Raw genomic sequence first — 16,414 nt, 5'->3', positions numbered from 1 at the left:
ATTCTCGGCATTTGCCATTTATACCTGCAGCATATCAAAATTAAACTTAAGTCTTTAAATGTCATTCAGCCACATACACGACTGCACATGATAAACTGGAGTATTTTACTGCCCTTATAACAACCTGTGATCTTTCTTTCTACCCAGAGGTAACGAATGTCTCACAACTTTGTATAGCCTACTCAATAGCTTAAAAATTTACATGAAGTGAATACATTACAAGGTTTAAAAGCAACACACACAAAGCACTGGAGGAACTGCCAAGCAGCATCTATGGAAAAGAGTTTTGGGCCAAGTCCCTTCAGCAGGTGGGTTTAAAAGATGGTTTTTAGTTCATTGTTAAAAGTATATTGTATATATAGCAGTCAACCTCTTGAATACACATTTTTTTTTACTTTTAATGGTTTTTGAACACTCCAAACAAGTCAAAATTTCATTCAAAAATAAAACTCTTGTTTTACCTCCTTTCTGATGGTTACTGATGTTTATGGCCAATGCTAAGGCTTAGCAATTAAGTTTTACACTTTTGTATAATGAAGCAACCTTTTGTTTCCATTTCAAAATATAAATCATTTTGCACTTTTGCTTTAGTTAAAGAGAATTTCTTTGAATGGGGGAATTGATGCACTGTGTTATGAGGCTTTTGCAAGTATCATTAGAGGTATGGTGTTCTATTATTGTTCTACACTTACACTCTATCTACTTATTTCCAATATACTGTTCTTGCAATAATAGCAGCCTGTTCCTTGTGACCCCTGAGGGTAACTAAAACCTTTTAGTTAAACGTATATTGACCTTTTTTTGCTCGATTCTGAATTATTTCACTACTACCAATAAAAATGCCATAAATTAGACATAAACTCTGTAAAAATGTCAGCAAATGATCAAATTCTGCTCTTTTATCGATATTAGCTGTAGTCACTGCTTTCATTTCACGGTGCTGTCAATAACCTTCAGGTCCCGAACGCTTGTATCAAAAATCTGATGGGTCACATTTCATCATAATTAAAGAAGAAATCTGCATGGTGTGTGTGTGTGTCTCTCTCTCTCTCTCTCTCTCACACACACACACACACACAAACCTAGCATCAAATGCAGATGACTATTGAATATTTCATGAACTCTTTGATGTCACATGCTGAAATGATTTTCAAAGACACTCTACAGTTACAGCAACCAAATTTTTTGCTAAATTATATCTATTACTTCTCATGACAATGTACTCTAACCACAATTTTGACATTTTGTAAATATGACATTCTAACTACTGTGATGTTGATTCCCTTTGGCACAAAGGAGTTAGTTTACTCTAGCCTTTGCTGCATCAGTATCAAGAGACTTGTGTCCCTTTCAAAATGTAACGACAGTAAGGAGAAATGCATACTGAAAGTACACATTAGGCAATGAACTTGTATTTTTTCTCCACTGTCTCTGTGTGAATATGAGATAGCTTGATCCCTAGGGATAACCAGTGGACAGAAAGGCAAACATCAGCAGCCTGAACTTAATTTTACATGAAAAGTAATCATCGGTAACTTTTGATATGATCACCTCTCATTTATCATCACATGATGACTACTGAAATTAATTTATTCTTCAAGTCTCACCTTCCCTTTAATTAAAAAAAATACATCTGCAAATTTCCTGCAAACTTTGCTAATTAAAATTGGATATTGTTTCTAATTAATTATTTTGAGGTGACAGATATGTTTTTACTATTCATCATCATCATCAGGTGCCATGCCCAGTTTGAGCTTTGACTGCCATGGCCCACACACTCCTGTTTCGGGTCAAGTGGATCAATTCATTGGTCTTCATTTCCAGTTCTCTGGCTGTTGTCTCCAACATCATTTGTCTTTGCCTTCCTCTTGCTTTCTTCCCTTCAATCTTTCCCATAATTACCATGCATTCTAACTCCTCTTTCCTAATCACATGTCCAGTGAAGTTACGTTGTCTTTTCATGATCTCATACGTTATTTCTCTTTCTGTGCTTGCTCTGTTCATGACATCCTTGTTAGATATTCATTTTGTCCATGATATTCTTTGCATCCTCCTCAAAAACCACATCTCTGCTGCTTCAATTCGTTTCCTCATGTTACTAGATATTGTCCATCATTCTGATCCATATAACATAACTGGATAAACGTAACATTTCAGTGCTCTGAGGCAAGTTGTCATGCCTAGTTTAGTGTTGGTCAGTATACTCTTCATTCTCGTAAAGGTGTCTTTTGCTATCCCTATTCTTTTGATGTCCATGTCATACCTGGATCTGATGTCACCCAGCTTCCTAAGTAGCAAAAGTTTTGTACCTGTTTTATATTTTCCCCATTTACTCTCAGCCTGCAGATAGGATTCTCCTTCTTTTTGAATATCACCGTACATTCTGTCTTTTCGCATTTGATAGTTAGACCCATTTTTGCACTTTCTTCAACAACTATATCAATTAGGTTTAGTAGTTCTTCATCCATACTTGAATTACAGTTTTATAATTGTTAAATCAGGCTTGGTTATTTAAAATAACCTGTATTTCAGAGTAACACATACAAAATGCTGGTGGGACTCTGCAGGTCAGATAGCATATTTGGAAAAGAAGATGTATTGGGCCAAGATCCTTCATCAAGAGAGTGCTGAATGAAAGGTCTAATTCATCCTGATTAAGAGTCTTAGCCTGAAACGTCGACTATTTATTCCTTTCCATATATGCTACCTGACCTGCCGAGTTCCTCGAAAATCTTGTGTGTGTTACTCTGGACATCCAGCATCTGCAGAATCTCTTGTGTTTATGTTTTATTTTAGAGGCTACTTACACAATACAATGTGTATGCCTAGAGGGAAGTAAGATACCTTGTAGAAGGCGGAGACTGGGGAGTCCAACAGTCCATTCATAAAGTGAGAGGAAGCAGGATTTCAGGGAGATTATGATGAGAAATGTACAGACATACAATTACAGGAAATGGAGAGATAGATGACTGGGAAGAGGTGGAATACAATTAATCAGCTGGTTAGACTACATATAACAATTAAAGGATTAATATATAAAAACTATGTTTCTAAGGTTTCGTAAAAGTTAGGTAAATCTAGAAAGATATATGCCTAAAGATTGGTATTCTGTCTCCCATTTATCATGACAGTAATTCCTTCTCTAAAACTTTTGCCTTAGTGTTACATCTGACAGTTGATTACAAAATATCACACTCCCAATATTGTTGTAACAGAATAATTTTTTAACAGTTGCTTCAGTCCATTAGCAAGAAGAAGCAGTTGGAAGTCGAGGGAGAAAGGATTACCCAAAAGACACAGATTATTGGTGCTGTATCAATTATTTAGATTTAAGGGAATGGCAATGTCCCAAGCAATTTAGTTTCAACCAGCAATTAATTGTTAAATGCTTTTCTCCTTTGGAATGATGTAACAAAACTGGAAACCCAATAGCTCTGCTTTTAACTCTGAGTAGGTTTTGGGCAGATGTGGGACGGAATAAGTTGGAAATTGACCTGCTGTTGTGGGCTTATTATAACTCCAGGACTTTTTAACACAGTGTTGGGAGGGATTTGATATCCAGAGTCCAGCCATGGACTTCAGGTGTATAGAGGAGAGATAGTTCATTGGAGAGTTGGAGTGGGATGGGGGCATTGCTGGGGTGGTGCTCAGTGTTGGTTGAGTGCTAAATAGAGGAAGGTAAATCCTGATGAAGGGCCTCGGCCTGAAAAATCAACTCTATTCCTCTCCATTGCTGCTGCCTGACCTATGGAGATCCTCCAGCATTTTGCGTGTGTTACTCTGGATTTGCAGCAACTGCAGAATCTTTTTTGTTTATGATATAGAACAGGCATGGGCAAACTATGGCCCGCGGGCCATATGCGGCCCGGTAAGCTTTTTAATCCGGCCCACAGAACTTGATGAAATTATATTAATAAACCTTGTTAACGTTTTTTCCCCGCAATTCTGGCGTTTTCCCAATAGATGACGCACTCTATATACATTTGTGGCGACCCATTTCCTGCCACATCCGAACCGGCTCACAATTAGCCAGCGTTCCGGCTAAGGGAGATAGCCTGCGGGGATTTGCGAGCACAGAGCTTTGGAGCCTCTGCGCAGGGGGGCAGGTTGAAGGAGGCTTAAAAGTGATGCTGGGGATTTCGAATAAAGTTTTTTTCTTTGACTGCAGTTACCGACTCCGTGTCGTAATTTTAGCGCTGCGTGTAGCACACTGCTACACATTGACCTTTGTTGAGGTGCAGCGTATTACTCCACATTTGCGCTTTACTCTTTGTTCGGCTCGACCTATTTGTGTGAACAGGCGTTCAGCGTCATGAACATCAACAAAGCCAGCCACAGATCCAAGTTAACTGACCAACACCTCAGATCCATCCTGAGAATCGCCACAACAAAACTAAATCCAGACTTTGATGCGCTGGCTAAAAAGGGAGACCAACAACACTGTTCCCACTGAAATTAAAAATAAGTTTCTTCGTTGTGTTATGTAAAAAATGCATTTGAAAATATTTTTTTCAATAAGCCTTACATGTTACATGTCATTTCTGTTAAGTGATGGACATGAATAGTGCGCAGGTGCACGTATGTTCTCAAAATAAAAAAATGCGCTCCAGATCAAATAACGGGCTCCGCATACTGGCGCGCTCTCACTGTTCTGTCATTGTGCGGGTCGTTGTTGAATTTTGGCACAGGGGACAATTGAATAAGAAGGAGCAGGACAAGTAGACCTGCATCTCCTACCGTTTTTGAAATAAAGACAGTCAGGAGGAGAGTGATGATGATAATATCTTGAAGGATAACAGAATTTTCAGTGCTTTAAAATAATAACTGTTACTATTAAAAAAAGCTGTATTTTATTCATTTAATTTTCAGTGTTTTAAAAATCATTTCAATAAATAGCTAAATACCATAGGACTTCAAAGACAGATATTTTGTTGTAATGCACTTGTTCATTTTCAATTGAAATTAAAGCACATGTTTTCTACATATCCCATAATATTTTATTTTCTCTTATGAGGTGTATTACCAAAACACTCTGTCCATCTGCTCCTGGTCCGGCCCCCCTGTCAAATTTTAGGACCCTTTGTGGCCCTCAAGTCAAAAAGTTTGCCCACCCCTGATATAGAACATATCTTTGGCAGCTGCTCCACAGGAAAATAAAAAAATGCACTAAAGGCTTGAATTTAGATAATTTTACCCTAAATCACTTTATCACCAGTTAATTAGTTCGCCACAATGTAGTCACATTTTGCAATGTTGCAGATATGGTCAATGCATGCATAATTTGATCCAACAACCATCAATTAGATAATACCAAGCTAATCTGGTTAAAGGGCAAATATGGTGCCCCCCCCCACCACCAAAAACTATGACCCTTCTGTTACATGAAGTTGTATCTGATACTTTCTTTGGAAAGTTTGGAAAGACTGCATCTACAAAAATATGTCTCTCCCTCTATGGCAAATCCCAAGTTCCAGATTCAGAGGCAAGGGAAGACTGAATTGAGGGAGAGCAAACGTGATCTTGACTCATAGAAAAGGTGCAACTACTCCCAGGCTAGGACCAGAGTATCAATTTTGTGCCATTAGACGTAGACTTGCAGACTTAGAGGTACAAGTCGCTTAATTGCTCATCCAGAAAAGCCGGCGAAAGGGTGATGAACCTGAAAGGTTCTATGGATTGAGGCTGAGATAAAGTCAGCTCTGTAAGGTTGTTATAGCCAGCGGTGATAGTGGGTTAAGCTCCTGCTACCTTTTAAATACTCCCAATGCTGTGTGTAACGCCCTCCTTCGCGTGTAACGAAACGCCGAATTAAACGTCGAGATAAACCACAGTCAATAAGAACCAGATCGCAGTAAGATTAACCATTTACTGTTCACTCTTCACATTAACATATGGTGAAAAAGCGTTGCTCTCACTGTGATTTCTCATGCCTGCAAAACAACTTCTGCTCAGGTGAGCCTCGTGGTAAGCCCCCACCCTCGCGTTAATTCCAAACCGGTATTTTCCCACAAGACGTGGCGAAACCGGATGTGACGTCATCGCATGCCGATATATTTTACATGCAAGGAATATACTTTAAACACTTCTAATTCTAACTAGAAAATACTATCGAATGAATTACTAAGCAAAAATATTATAAACTAAATAACTGTCGTAAAGACAGCACACTGTGTGACTCAAATAGTCTCGGCAACCAAGTCCAGCTCCTGGTCTTCATGAGTGGCTTAGCTACTAAGCCCAGTGAGATTCTTTCTACTGACAGGAGAGGGGGCAAATGTGGGTAACCGGCACCTGAAAACCAATTGCTTTGGCTGGAAGGGGCTCATCTGGTGTGGTTGGCAGTTTAACTAGGAGAAGGAAAACTCAAATCTCAAACCTCCATGGCCTTGCGGCTCTGCCCACTGATGCAGGAAGCTTCGGGAGTAAAGCCCCAAGGGAAACATCCGGAGCTGGAGTCCCTAAGGCAGTCTGATGTTGAGTTCAATGCTGACTGGCAACTCCTGCGACACTGCTGCTGTCAAACTGTTTTGGTCTCTGCCATTCCTTTGGGTTCACCAGTTGTGTGGAGGGGAGAAGAGCTTGTTACACGGGCAGCATCTTGCTCTCTATATTGTACTGCTCGGACTTGCGTATGTAGACAGCCAGGATGCAACATCCATGGTCGACCCTGATCAATGGAGAGCCTGAACGTCTGCACCATCTGGAGTTATGCATTATCGTTGAAGTCATTCCCTTCAAAAGAAGTTAGCTCAACCAACAAATATGGAGCTGGTCGTGACACTAAACACAATGTAGTTTAGAATTTCTTGCTTGTTTATAGGATGTGGTAATGCCAGTATTTATTGTCTGTCCCTAATTGCCCATGAACTACATTGGCATTTAAGAGTTAACCACATGGGTGGATCTGGAACCACATTTTGTCCAGACCAAATAATGATGGGTGATTTCCTTTCCTGAAGGTCATTAGTCAACCAGATGGGTTTCTCACAACAATCTACATTTTTGTGGCTATCATTGGTGAGCCTTGATTTTTTTTTAAAAATCCAGATTTACTTAGTTACTTAAATGAAGTTACCCAGCTGCAACAGTAGGATTTGAACTCTTGTTTCTCAATCAATGACCAAAAACATTGGATGTAATTCCAGTAATTTACTGTAACTGCACACATATTATGTATGCATCCTGGTATCATTTACACTTTATCTTTCCGAATCTCAATACCTTCTAGAATTCATCGGTAAACATTTATGGTCTGTCTCAGATATCTATGCACATTATTCAGGTTGCAGTACTAAAAGGATTATGCATTTTTAAAGATTTTAGATTAGGGTTACACTTTTAAACTCTCTGCCCAAACAGATGAAGGCAAGAAAGCAAGAGCAGAAAGTTTTCAAATTCAAGGGCAATAATCCTGGGGTGTGATGCATTGTGATGGAGAAAGTTATTAAGTTACTGTACCAATTGGCAAAGAAAATAATGCCCTAATAAATGTTCAGATTGGACAAGTTATTATAATTTTAAATGTCATTTACATGTTGGTTGAGTTCCACTTGAATAAAATAAGCAGAAAGAGAAAAAAAACTTGTTTCTTATTTAACTATTTAATTTTCTGAAAGGGATCTAACTTGCATTATCAGACAAATTTAAAAATAGAAAATGGGTGATTTCTTTAGTAGAATTACTCATATGGTCTGAAATGCTAGAAATTTTAACTATTTCAGATTTCTCAGCACTAATTGTGGGTCTGCATCCGGAATGACAGTTACATGGTTCCTGGTAATTCTGGAACTCCAAAGTGCACTTACTCTGTGTGACATTGAAGTTGTTCACAAGGGCATCTTCACATCATGCTTTATTCTGAGTCACATGCAAGGGCAGATAATCAAAAGCATGGGGAATGAGATAGGATTTTAACGAGTTACTTAAAGAAGGGTGGAATAAGAAAGATTTAGAGATGGCATTCCCAAGCTTAAAGAGGAGGTAGAATAAAACCAGAAATGCACAAGTGGTTGAGATGTGAAACCATGCACCCATTCAAGCTCATGCTACATCTCACTTTCATTCTGATGGCAAATAGGTAGCCAGGATGCGATAACAGTAATGCTCATTCATCAACGCTGACTTCCTTTTTGAGGCATCAGCTCACAGTCAGGGTAAAAACAACAAATACATGTTGATTATACAACCCTTTACAGTCAGCTGTTTAGCTTTCTTGTAAATATTCTTAATCCAAAACAAGTCTATAAAATACATAATTTAGTCACACAGTATCATGGCAAGAAATCTGCTGTCAGAAAATTAATTATGCTTTTTTGCATTATACTCAAACTGACATGAAGTTTACGGCAAGATATCTGAAGCTGAACTTATAATTGCTTCAAGGAATTTTGAACAGGATTAGACTGTATTTTATGTTTTTATATGAAATCTAAAACATACAATACTACTCGATGTTATCGAGGCAAAGGAGAACTTCATTATATTCAGTGGAACCTTGAAATGAGATGAGGGCTCTTTCCTCAGGGTGTGGGTAAACAGGAGGTCTATGCTAATGAAGTGCCAGAGGCAGGATAATTAAATTACTAAGATTTATCCAAAGCTGCTTAATATTAGCTGTTTCTGCTATACTCTTGGGAGGAATGTTACACTATTCTCTCTACTGGGAACATTCTTTCCGAAGTAATGAACTTTACTGACACCACTCTAGGGTCCTTGAATGACTGTAATCAGAGTCTCCTTTCCAAAGCCACATCCGAGATACCAGTGCTACATGTCATGACGGTTTTACATAAAGAGGAAATGAAAAGAAGGAAAATAAACACTGCACTTAAATGGCACTGACTGCATTTAACCTATTCACTCCCATTTCTGCAACGTGCACTTTGTGGAAAAACTGAGCTGATTTTAATAGACCTTTAAACACAGAGGTATATTTTTCTTTCTTTTGCAAATATGAGGTTAATAGCTTTTGTGGAATTTAATGGACCTAAGCTAAGATAGCAACACACTTCATGGTAGGTATGAAGTCTCCATTAGTGGTTGGTCAATCATGACCCTGTTGTAATAAATGCTGATCTCATACTTCTTAGATACCTAAATTGGTGAACGTTTTAAGCAGGCAGCTGTGGAGTGCACTGATGTTGATAGAAAAGCATGGTACAGATGTTAAAGCAAAGAACGGCAGTGGAATATATAGAGCTTCCTGCCCGAAAATATTATGGATTCTGAATCAAATAACAGCTTCAAGGCTGGGATGAAGATATTTTTGTTAAAGGTGATGAAGACTAACGAGGAAAGATATGGAAATACGGTCAAACCACAGATTAGTTATTAATAGTGAAATGGACTTTAGAGGTTTCATGGCCTTTGACTGCTCTTTTGTTGGAAGCTCAGTGCTACCTAGTGGAAGCAGGCCACTGCATTGAAATGCCACTCTAGACCCTAAGCAACCAGTCCTTCCACCATATTTCCCTATAATGCTTATTGATAGTAAGAATTGACCAATGTGACCAACTACTCTTTGCTTTGCAGCTAGATTGTTTCAGTGTGGAAGCTCGAAGCAGCTATCTCTGAGGGGAAATGTGAAGTAGGAAAAGCTAGTTTGGATGTGTTTTTTAAAACATTTCTAGATATCCCCCAATATCTTAGATGATCAGAGGAGATTTTGAGTCATGGTGTCACAAATGCAGATTGACACAACCATAGTATTTTGATTCTATGCTTGAAACTAAATACTGAATGCAGATGAGATTGCAAATGATATAAAATGGGGATGTGCATTAAGGGACAGTAATTAGTGTGACTCAGCTGAACAATTCCACGTACATCCAGGGAAATGACATGGCACACAATGAAACATCAGTATGTACATCCTGGCAAATATTTGGTCTAAAGAATGAAGCATGCACTCTCTATTGGCAGGCAAATAAATCAGGCTAAAGTTAAATGTGTCTCATTGGTTACACAGGGTGGGAATTATGCCGTACAATGAATAAAGTTTAAAATAATATCTGGAGAATGCATTAGAAGTATTGCAAACACATTGCAGCCTGCCAAGAAAACTGTAATTGGTTCTTCATTCACAACCAGGAGCAAGTTATATACTTAGACCCTTTCTTAATACTTGGATACTTCTTTAGTGGACATTTAATTGTTAACGGAGAATGATAGTTTTGCAGATTTGATAGACGCGCTCATCAAAGATAAGATAAGATTATTTGTGGAATCCGGATGTCCAGCCTGAGGGAACATTAATGTAAGGCAGGATGAACCGTGTAAAAGTGTAGGCAGACATGCAAAGCTCTGGAATTGTCAGAAGACAGGCAAGGATTGTTGGATGGATAACAGAAGGAAGTACATATGGTGAAGCCTGAGACAGAACAGGCAAACTATGGCTGATACTGCTCCAATATTGAAAGCATTGCAGATGACAACATAAGCTGCAGAAAGAAATTTCCAATGAATGGATTGAAAAAAAAATACCCTTTCCACAAGTAGTGCAAATAGATATTAAAACTCTGCAGAGTGAAGGTGAGGTTAGAGCTTGATTCAGAGTTTGTTTCAGACAAAACACACCTGCTACCAAACAAGGTCATTTAGGTCATATGTGTGTCAGGAATACTCCCTGTTGCAACCAAAAAGTATAAAACAGTAGTGACCAGAAAATATTAACTCTGCTTCTCTCTCCACTGGTGCTCCCTCACATTATGACTAGTTTCAATGCATTCTGGTTTTTTTTGTACTCAAGATTTAAGATTCAAGATTCAAAGTTGTCTATCGTCATTCATCAATACACCAGTATAAGGGAAAACAAAATGCTTGTTACATGTAAGATGCAGCATAAAAAAAGCCACAATAACCAGAATAAAACACAACAAATTTAAATATATATTACCTTATATACATAGACTGATTGCATGTACAATAAATTGACACTAGATACAGGAGATCTGTGCATAAGGTGACTCTTACAGGAAATAGCAAAGTAGTGGGTTAATGGGTGAGGTAATCACCAGTTGTATCACTAGTGGGAGAGGGGCTTGTTTTGCTGACAGAAACAAGAGAGTTTTGCTGTTGTTGCTTGTTGTGTTCTGTGTTATTCTGCTGAACTCAGTGGGCATGCTAGAACATTGCTAGACTGTTTCAGTGATTCTGTAGGCTTGATGTTTTATATTCTGTATTTTTCACTAATTTTTTGCCTTCTGCACGACTTGCTCCTTTTTTTTTGTGCATTGTGTGGTTGATGTTTTCTTTGAACGGGTTCCACTGTGAGCCTTTGTTTTGTGGCTGTCTCAGGGATGTATACTGCCTACACAGTTTGTTCATAAAATGTACTTAGATCTTTGAAACGTTTCTATGTTGGTGTTGGAATGTGTGGAGGTAGTTGCAGGCTGCCCACAGCACAGCACTAGGATGTGCTGGTTGCTAATGCAAATGCCACATTTCACTGCATGTTTTGATATACATCTGATAAATAAATCTGAATCTAAATTTAAAAAATGGACATTCATACCTTTCACAATAAGCTCTATTTGCCACACCTTTGCATGCCTTCTTGTACGTTCCTCATGGTTTACTATCTTGCCTGTCTTTGTCAGTTACCCCAACATCATGGCACTTGACAAAGATATAATGTCTCAATAAATTCCATTTTAATATTTATTCTTACCCATTTCTGTCAAGCAAAACCTTGCACATTTTTACTTGATTGCTCTTCAACGGGGACATAAGATAAACAGAAGAATTAAAAAAGGTTCTCGGCCCGAAACATTGACTGTTAATTCATTTCCAAAGATATAACGTTTCTTATCAAGATACATTGCAATTGATTTATTTACACACTTTTTTTCTGGTGGTTTGCAAAGATGCAAAGCAGGTATGAAAATGAAATAAAAGCTGTTTAGTAATACCATTCACCTGTTTGGTCACACTTACAAAGAAGGGAAAATTGATTTGTAAAGCAATCTGCAGTACTTTTTGTTTTCAACTTAGAAGTTTCATCTGAATCTTAACAAAAACTACCTTTACATCTGATTTGAAACCAAATTTACATGGCCACTTCAGGTAATTAGCGGGAGTCATATTTCCAAAACTTTTGATTTGCGTGATTACACGGTCCAGCCAAACTGAAAAAGTGATAATCAAATTGTTGTAAAGAACAGGAACAATGCGGCATCTATAGTATTATAGTTCATTTCATCATAATGAATAAAATAGTATAAATGTATTCATCTCACCTCTGCAAAACCTCATGCAATTGAAACGTGCTTCACAGCAAACTGACCTGTGTTGGAGCAGCCAGCAAGGAAAAAGGAGGGAGAGGTAAATATTTAGGACTTTTGCACCCAATCATGACAAGCTGGAATTGCAGTTAAAATGACCGAAAATAACTTTTGAGAAGTGCTAGGAACATTCACATGCTGTGTTAGAACTTTCACACAGCCATAAACGATTACTGCCAGTGATGAGAAAACAATTTCGCCATTTATTGGCACCTATCTCCAATGCATTGAGAAACTTTCTGAATCAGTAGCAGCTTGAGCTTGCCAATAAGGACTGTTACTGGAGGAGCTGCTTGGATCAGGGTGCACAAACTTTTGTTTGTTCACCTAAATACTCATCATAAAAACAATGCTATTGACAAGTTGCAGAAGAGATCTATTCTATCAAGAGGAAATCTATTGGACAAGTTTAGGTACAATCTGAAATGTCAATGATTTTGTTTGAAGCAACAATCGAAGGTTGCCCATAAGACCATAAGGCATAGGGGCATTATTAGGCAATTCGGCCCTTTGAGTCTGCTCTCTCACGGCTGATTTATTTTCCCTCTCAACCCATTCTCTTGCCTTCCCCCTGCAACCTTTGACACCCTTACTGATCAAGGACATATCAATCTCCGCTTTAAATATAACCATTGGCACGGCCTTCACAGCTGTCCGTTGCAATGAATTCCATAGATTCACCACACTGACTAAAGAAACTTTTCCTCATCTCTGTTCTATAGAGATGTCCTGCTAGGCTGTGCCCTCTGGTCCTAGACTCTCCAACTATTGGAAAATCCTTTCCTCTCTAGCTCTAGATTAAGGCCTAGAGAGACCTAGACTTCTTTCTAGGTCTGTCAATATTTAGTAAGTTTCAATTAGATCCTCCCCCCACTCATTCTTCTAGACTCCAGTGAGTACAGGCTCAGAGTCATTAAGCACTCCTCATACATTAATAATGCTTTTATTCCCAGTACCATTGTCATGAGCGTCCTCTGACCCTTTTTTAATGCTAGCGCATTCTTTCTTTCTGCTCTCAATACGCCAAATGCACACTGACCAATGCCTTATAAAGGCCTAGCATTACATCCTTGCTTTGTTTTATTCCAGTCCACTCAAAATAAACATTGCTTTATCATACCACACTTAGCATATCCTCCAGTATGTCTGTCTGGAAGATTTATTATCTTCTTCTTGGGCATTCCCTCTTCCGTTCCAGTCCTAAAAAGGGAAAATAATGGTGCATGGACTCTTTTAACAAGGGATAGCCATTGCTCACCAGCGACCACATAGTCTTGACAGAAGGGTGTCTTAGCCCAATGCAGGGAGATCTAAGTAATTCGGAGACTAGGAAAGGCTTCTTAAAGAACATGACTAAAATTAGGTAAATGGCCCTGGGAAATCTCTGACTAACTCTGATAATTGACACCTTTTCAAAACAGAAATAAGCATTAATTCTGCATTGGAATAAAATGTAACACACTGTGTTCACTCAGTTACCCCGCTAACATTTTTTGTCTTCCATCAGTCCTTCACTTGGCAATTGAATAGCACCCTCCCTGTGGTTGTTTTGCTTATTCTTGCATTGTTTTCTGACATTATGACCAATCGTTCTGCTCTTGTAAATATAGCTGACTCTGTCCTACCTCTTCTCGTGTCTCTGACTCCTACTGAATCCAAATACATTCCAAGGATTGTGAACATACTGAATGCAGCCTGATATAAACAGGCATTGCCCACTTGAGTTTTCCCATCTCCACTGGAGCTGCTACCATTCAGAAGTGTTTACAGTCAAGAGTCGGATTTCTGGCATGTTCAACCGTAATAGAATTATCCCTTGTGATTAAATGGTCAGACTTACTGTTAGTAATAAGCGAAGTAAATGGACTATGTTAATCAGTGTCAATCAGTTCTCCATCATTGAGGAACACAAGGAAAATGTCTGAAATAACAGCATGCAAAACAAGTAGAAAATCTGGCTCGTGATGTTTGGGTGTGAAAAATTACAGTTAGTTTGTCCATTTCCCATTCATGTAACATGTGGTGAGTTAAATCATGCAAATACTACCATTACAAGCTTTATATGTTAAAAGAGAGTAATAGTTTGTTATCAACTCCAATGATTTTGGAAAATAAAATACAATTGTGATGTTAATGCTGAAGGAAACCTTAAATGAGTATTGCTATAGAAAGGAGAAATATGGGGACTAATAGGAAAGAGAATTGAGACTTTCCAAAAGTCAATGTGAGTAATGAGACTTTGCAAAAGTCAATGTGCCATATAGCCTCCTTCTGTGTTATTTTGTAGAGTTCTGCTGATAAGAAAGAAATAGTAAATACAAACCTGGTATCTTTCAGTCAAGCTAACAAATTGTGGTGTGTTAAATCTCTGCAAAGCATACTGTAGGGTAGTCTGGCCCTTGATGTTGGGGGATTCTGATTCCAAGGTCTAATCCAATCAGGAAGGTAATCCTGGTGTCTCAGGAGGTGTACGCCATTTTCTCCTGGTTCACAAGCATTGTGGAAAATACATTACCTTCTCCCTGAAGCTACTCTTACCTTAATTTATTTGCCAGGTTTCCAGAAGCTGTAAGAAATTCAGAAGATTAGATTAAACCCATAGGTTCAATTTATGGTTGCTGGGATTAGATTTTACACACTGTGTTCCTTTCATGTACAGTAAGTTATACAACCTTTTTTCCTATCTCTGTTATATCAGAAGTGGGCAGGTCTCATGCAGCCTGAAGAAGGAATGGAATTGCCAGAACTCAGAATGAAGCAGTATCAGACAATGGAAGTGATCAGGGTAAGAGCGTAAACAAAGAAAATGAAAAGTGTTAATATCTCATCTAATCCCTGTTGCATTTTGGATATTAAAATTCATTCCTCTTTGAATGCCTTGGGCAGCTGGATCCTCGACTTCCTGTCAGTTCGCCAACTAGTTGTAAGAGTGGGCTCCCTCACCTCCGACCTCCAACCCTCTGACTCTCAATACAGGAGCCCCTCAGGGCTGTGTACTGTGACCCCTCCTTTACTCCCTGTATATGCATGACTTTCTACAGGGGCACAATTGAGAGCATCCTGACTGGCTGCATCACTGCCTGGCATGGGAACTGTACATGCCTTAATCGCAGGACTCTGTGGAGAGTGGTGCAGACAGCCCAGCACATCTGTAGTTGTGAACTTCCCATGAGTCAGGACATTGACAAGGACAGGTGTGTAAAAAGGGCCTGTAGGATCACTGGAGACCCAAGTCATCCCAGCCGCAATCCATTCCAGCTGCTGCCATCTGAGAAATGATACCGCAGCATAAAATCCAGTACCAACAGGCTCCGGGACAGCTCCTTCCACCAGGCCAGACTGATGAACTCACGTTGATGTGAGTGTATCCTGTATTACATTGACTGTTCTGTTTATTACAAATTATTATAAATTACTGTGATTACACATGGCACATTTAGATGGAAATGTAACCTAAAGATCTTTACTCCTCATGTATGTGAAAGATGTAAGAAATAAAGTCAATTCAATTCATACCAGTCCCCAACCTTCATGATCATACAATCTTGTTTCATTCTGAGTTTTACAACACAAGACATATGAACAAGAACAAAGAAGCAAGAGTAGGCCATCTGATACTACTCAATATGTTCATGGTGTCTTGTCCCCTTTTGCTCCTGTTCCCCATTGGCCTAGATTCTCCCATTTTTCACTAATTTATCTACATTTTTTTAAAGCCCCCATTAACCCAGCCTCCATAAGTCTCTCGGCTAATCTATGTCCCCTCATTTGACACTTTCCCACTTGTGAAAACATCTCCACAGCAACCCTTAAGAATTTTGGTTTCAGTATGATCAATCCTTATTTTACAAAATGGTAAATGATACAGATACAACTTTTGTTATTATGATACCTAAGGTTGTCCCATGATAAGACAGCCTTTTCATCCTTGCAATTAGCATTGTGAATCTCTTTTTGACTCTGTTCTACATCTGGGAAGATCATCTGATAACTCACTATATGTAAGTCATGAGGTCTGTCTGGGTATCATTGCTTCTGCCATGACATAACAGTGAATAAATACCAGAATAAAACAATATAATTATTCTAAATAATCAGCAAATTCATAATCACTGCCTATTAAGAGGAGACAA

The 16,414-nt window shown here is 38.6% G+C and overlaps 1 long non-coding RNA gene across 1 annotated transcript in view; it reads left to right on the top strand.

Moving 5' to 3' along the window:
- Positions 1–229: 229 nt before the first annotated feature.
- LOC132403546 (uncharacterized) overlaps positions 230–16,414 on the top strand; it is a 31,627-nt gene continuing 15,442 nt past the window's right edge. Inside the window, exons 1-2 of the long non-coding RNA XR_009515290.1 lie at positions 230–308; positions 14,980–15,066. This is a non-coding gene — a long non-coding RNA (uncharacterized LOC132403546). The remainder of the gene's footprint in view (positions 309–14,979; positions 15,067–16,414) is intronic.

Source organism: Hypanus sabinus, chromosome 13 (assembly GCF_030144855.1).
Source record: "Hypanus sabinus isolate sHypSab1 chromosome 13, sHypSab1.hap1, whole genome shotgun sequence".
Taxonomy (NCBI): domain Eukaryota; kingdom Metazoa; phylum Chordata; class Chondrichthyes; order Myliobatiformes; family Dasyatidae; genus Hypanus; species Hypanus sabinus.
Note: the sequence above shows the minus strand (reverse complement) of the source record. Positions and strands in the feature narration are given on the sequence as shown.